The following is a 6,126-nucleotide window of genomic DNA, read 5'->3' on the forward strand; positions in this document are numbered from 1 at the left end:
TTTATTATACCGTGAAGGGCCGCCGCGTTTAACGCCGGCCTATCTCCGCGTTCAACGCGCTCTAAAAGGCCGTGCAAGCGGTAATGGATGCGAATATCTTCGGTATTTCGAGCGTGATGCCGCCTTGCCCTACTGTATGCTGCATGCAGGATGCCGCTAACTTTAATCGTCTTGATTATCTCCGTTACTTTTTGAGATTACAAAGAAATTTTGTTTGCAAAAATTTCGTATGTTATGAAAGATGATATCGCGTCTATATTCACGCTCCGCCATTTATTTTAATTGAATAAATGGCTATATATAAATATAAGTGAAGAATTCGATTTTTCTTAAGTATGAAAAGAATAATAGAAGAGCAATTATTGGATTTAAGAAAATGCATAAATATATAATTTAATTTTTAACTTTTATATAAAGTACATTGTGAAGAAATTTTCTAAAATCATCGTTACTGACTTAAAAATATTATCTAAAATCTTTTGTCAAATTATAAATATTTTGTTAAACTTAGGATAGAGTATTTTATACATAAGAATTTACGATATATTCTACTTGTTTTATAGTACATGATATATCAAGATTATATTGTTTATGTATTTAAAAATTATTATATTAGTATTTTAATTTTTATCAGAAATCTAATGCTATATATGAACTATATATGAAGAAGAAAACTGAATATAATTTACACAATAGTTTACATACGATTGCATGAATTTTGCATGATAAAATCTTATTTGCATTCATTGTTTAAAAAAATGAAAGTAATTTTAAAATTTCAGAAAAATCATACAACTTTTTAAAGTTTTGTAAACAAAATTTTTTCATAAATCCAAAAGTAATAGAATAAATTATTTATGATTTAAAAAAATCACTATATTATATATTTATTTTGTTTCGAGAATCAAGTAATTTAATACAAATAATTTTTTTTATAGATGGACAAAGTTTTTTGTAAATATATATCTATAATATTTTTTAATATTAAAATATCTCATATTTAATTATTGAATAATTTATTATATATTATTTAATAATAATACAATTAATATTATATCATACATTTTATATATTTATACATTTTATATCTTCTACATTACACATCGTTATAATAATAATTATAATATAAATATAATTCTTATTTATCAAATTTATCTTTGAATAAGATAAAGAATTTCTATCAAAGAAATTTGAATGAAAACGGTATTCCGTGTTAAATTTTATGTTTCTAAGATAACACTTTTAGATCAGAGAAATTACAAGCTAGATTTCTAATTTTTAATCAAATAACTCCTTTTATCAAATCAGATTCATCTGCATACGTATTAGAAAAGTTTCCACGAAATAAAATTCAAAGAATCAATTTAGTGCCGTTAACCGAAGAAGCCAGCTTTTCTTCGATTATCGGCGTTAAACTGTTTAATCGCATCGTTTACGTGCACGTATATGGATTTGTTACAAAACTAAAGGAGATAAATGACCCTGATGTCAGACCCGTGTTTTATTAGTCGGCCATCTCTCTACCATACTAATGGTCTTTTCATTAAGGATTTCCAATCTTTTATCGTGTCGTCTATTAATTTATATTCTATATCTGTGAAACCGCTTGTCTGGTAGTTAATCATTTGATATTGAAATCCTATTAATAAATCTTTGGAAGTTGAATATTTCAAAGAAAAAATTATTGGAGTTTGATGTAGGTTTCGCATAGTTGTACGTTTCAATTCAGAAAAGAATTTTTAGAATGTAAGTTCGTGTTACTCGAGTAAGATAAAGAAAAACACAATTTTAAAGAAGGAATATTTTTAAATATGTTGGGTTAATTTTGAAATACGTTCCTCGTTAGATAAATATCGATTGAAAGGATTTATTATCTTACCAATTTATTTTAATATTAGTTTCCGTCTATTTCTCATTCTTTATAATTTCTTATTTATTTAATTTTTATATTTATTATTTATTATATCATTTTTATTTTTTATTTTATTTTTATTTTATGATGTCTATTATTTTATTCTATTTATTTACTATTTACTTTTTATTTATTTATTAAATTTTTTACAAAATACAGCAAATTTAAAAGATTCGTTATAATTAAAAAAAAAAGATTTCGCAACATCTATATCTATTCCGAATTTAAACATAAATAGTCAATTACAACATCACAACATATATGTTACAAAAGTTTAATTAATAAATTATGTTATTAAAAGAATAATTCTATTTCTTATGAAACATTTTGAGTATATTTTGAGATTATATATGGAGCAATTTTTTTATTAATGAAATTGCTTGGAAACTTGGAAAGAATAATAAATCATCTTTTAAAATATCAATATTATTTTCATTTCATAAATATAACTTATTTATATTCAAAAAGAAAAAAAAACAAAAATTTTTAAATATAAATTATTCAGGATTTAATCTATCAGGATTAATCAATCATCCTATTATAAAAAAATATTTTCAAGAATTGTATACAAAGCATGGAAAAATTATAAAAAAAAGATAAAAATTTTTATAAGGAATGTGCTTTATGTATAATGTATTATAATTTATACACATAAATTTTCATTAAAATCAAATTTTTCAAAATACATGAATTATCTTGTAAGACATAATGTATAAAGATTTTTAAAACTGATTGTATGTATTCAGTTTCAAGATTTAATATCTTATCGATCTTTCTCCTCGTTATTATTCCAATTTCTTCCCCAATTTTCAATATTATTCCATATTATTCATTAGCTAGAATAATTAAGAATAACTAAAACTTGACCAATAATTTCATACCTTTCATTGACCAGTACAAATTCAACTAAAACGTAACAAATAATATCACGATGAAATAAGTTTATATCTGTTAAATCGATGTTTTCCCGTTCTTTACGATGTGAAGTTTACTTCGAATCCCGCTGCGCTCCTTGTATAGGAATGATAAATTACAATGCCGCACATCCTGCGGTGTAAACTCGAAATTCCCTTTATCACGAACGCATCGTAATATGTACTTTTCTGCCTCGAGCATAATTGTAATTTGTTTTCATCTTTTCAGAAAACCGAATGACTCGACACTCCTGTTGCGGCATATAATGACTTGAAGTGACATAGCATGAGAAAGAAGTTTTCATTTTTTCTCATCTAGCCTTTCTATTCTCTTCATATAATATTTATTAAGAATAATATTAAAAATAAATATTATATAAATTATATATTATTAAAATGAATATATTTATTCTTAAATATTTGTGTTAAAAATGAATGAATGATATGAATTATATACAAAAAGAATAATTTGAGAATAATTTTAAAGATTTTAATTTATCTCTTCTTTACATCAATTGCATAGAAATATATATATATTTTATTTATTTAAATCCTAACTTGAGATTAAGAATTAATTATTCCTTTCTTTTGTTAATTTTTTCGTTAATTCTTATTGAAAAAATTGATTTTAGATTTTAATTTGATATTTATTCGTTCTTCAGAAATTAATGATGAATATAATATTAGAAAGATTATAATCCATTATATAAGGATTCATTAAAAAAATTAAAATAAGAACATTGTCAGATATTTTCCTTAACATTCTATATATTTAATCATTAAAAATAACAAATAAATAGAAACAAAAGAAATTTCAATTTTATGATATTAAACTTCTTCAATAATATCAAATTATAAACTTTAAACAATTTACATTTTAATGTAAATTGAGAAAAATAATTTTCGAAATAGAAAAAAGAAAAAAAAATATTTTTATTTCTTCAACTAATATAGAATTTTGCAAATAATTTTTTTTTAAATAATAATTAAATACAGAAATAGGAAGAAAAGTTAAAAAATAAATTATATTTATATTAAAAAATATTTTTAAAAATATTCAAAAATAAGTATTCAATATTTGAAATTAGTTTCTTTTATTATTTGAAAATGTAATTGAATTTTGCAATTTTGCAATTTTCATATTTATTGACTTATCACAATATCAGTTTTTCTTTTACATCTATTTTTTTAGTTTTACATCGTTGAAAAATTATTACATCGTTAAAATTGTTATATATTAAAAATTATTACTTGCGATAATCATTTTCGCGTCTCATTTTAAATTTCTTTATATCTTCACTTTAAAAAGTTTTTTTCATTAGCCTAAAAATTTGAAAATTATAAAGATTATATAACTAAGATTATATAACTATTATAAAGATTATATAAACTATGCTGTTATCATATGTGTTATCACATTTTCACTTGAATTTTTTTTAGAAAAAAGAAATCCAAATTTTTCATTTAGACATTACTTTCAATAAAAGTATGGAAGTGATATATTTTACAATTGATAACAAATTAAACATGAACAAATCAAAGATATGAATACAACTTTAGAACATTTAAAAATTTAATATTAATAATTTCTTTAATACATAATATCTCTAATGTACAAGAAAAATTCTTAGAACTTACTTTTTGATTCATGCTCGTAATATTTCAAATATATTTTTTAAAATTAACATATAATAATATTTTAAATAAACAGTTTTTAATTTTAATATAATTGCAATACATCAATTATTTGCTTAATAATTTTTTTCAATAAGTGAAAGCATAAAGATTACATGAAATAATGATATAATATATATTTTTTTTAAAGAATCATAAGATTTTTAAAGAATCATATGATTTTTTAATACATTAATCGATATAATTCGTTATTTCTTACAAAAAAGTACTAAATTATTTATATCAAAAAATCAGTTTAGAAAATATTTTAACCTAAGTTTATAAAATTTATATATTTAAATACGAGGAGATGAGTATTACTTTGTTTCTTGTTCTTTATACAATAAGTTTCATAAAATTCAAATTAAAATATTTCTTAAATTATTTGCATAAATATCTTGATACATTTTTGTAGAGTTTCATCAATTCAGCATTAATAATTGTATAATTCCATTTAAGAAAATGGAATATCTTAAAATATTCTCATTTATAAAAAAATTAAATTATTATACATATACCAAATTATTTAATTTTTTCTGAATTACTCTTTTATGCAGTGAATAGTTTACTAATAATGTGTATTTATAAAACTTGAAACTCGAAACTCCGTATAATATATTGTTACAAGTCACAGTATGGAACGTCATGACCAACATAAACATAAACACGCGTCACAGGAAATAACAACATCGATTGTCATGATATCTACAATATCGATTTAACAGTCATGTTCCGGACATGGAGCAGAACGGATGTGTTTACTCTTTGTAAAAACATTGTATTGTTTAGTGAATTAATTAGTTTTGTGTAAAAAACAATTATAAATTATTTAATTATTGTAACTAGTGTGAAAATTATAAATAAAAACATTATAGGAAAATGAGTGCCAGCCGGATGCAACGATATGTATAAAAAAGTTAATTTTTTCTCGATATTTAAATAATAAAAGAGAAAAAAATAGATCATAGCATATGTCACAGCATGTTTCGACGCTTATTGTTACAATCTAAACAAAAATCTAAATATTTTATATTAAATTCGAATGTAAATAATACGTAAATAGTATTTGCCTATTATCATAAAACTATCGTTCAAAGTATTTATTTTATAAAAATAATTTAAGTAATTTCTAATAATTTTAACGTACTCTAATTTCTTCCTCCATTTCTAGCCTAATAAATCTTTAAATTTCCTCGATCTTAAACTTCCAATTGCAATCATACATCAGTCTCAAACTGCAAGAAAAATTCTCTCGATAAAAATCATCTCTCCATCCATCTCAAGACCGAAACAATCTCGACTCCTCATCTCAACTCCCTTCCTCCCCCTTCTCCCATATCACTTCTTTCACTTCTCTCACTCTCGCACCCATCATCGTTCAACCTCTTATCATCGTTCAACCTCTTATCCCCGTTATTCGCGATGCACGTGAACAATAACCACGTGAAAACGATGATTCCCGCGGCGAGGCTGAAATCCGGAGCTGAAAGCTTCAAATTAGGGAGGCAAGGGTGTAATGGGTGTTCTTCGTTGGGTCGGCCTGGTGATTGCCTGGTCCGGATCGCGGACGTTTTTTACGAGGATTAGAGGCGTATTCGAGGACCGGCCGAGATAGAGGAACAGTGG

The 6,126-nt window shown here is 23.4% G+C and overlaps 1 protein-coding gene across 2 annotated transcripts in view; it reads left to right on the plus strand.

The window, feature by feature from the left end:
- The window catches only part of LOC102680391 (protein Wnt-7b-like), a 101,114-nt gene that overhangs the window by 27,310 nt on the left and 67,678 nt on the right, over positions 1 to 6,126 (plus strand). The window lies entirely within an intron of this gene.

This window comes from Apis dorsata, unplaced genomic scaffold (assembly GCF_000469605.1).
Source record: "Apis dorsata unplaced genomic scaffold, Apis dorsata 1.3 scaffold_295, whole genome shotgun sequence".
Taxonomy (NCBI): domain Eukaryota; kingdom Metazoa; phylum Arthropoda; class Insecta; order Hymenoptera; family Apidae; genus Apis; species Apis dorsata.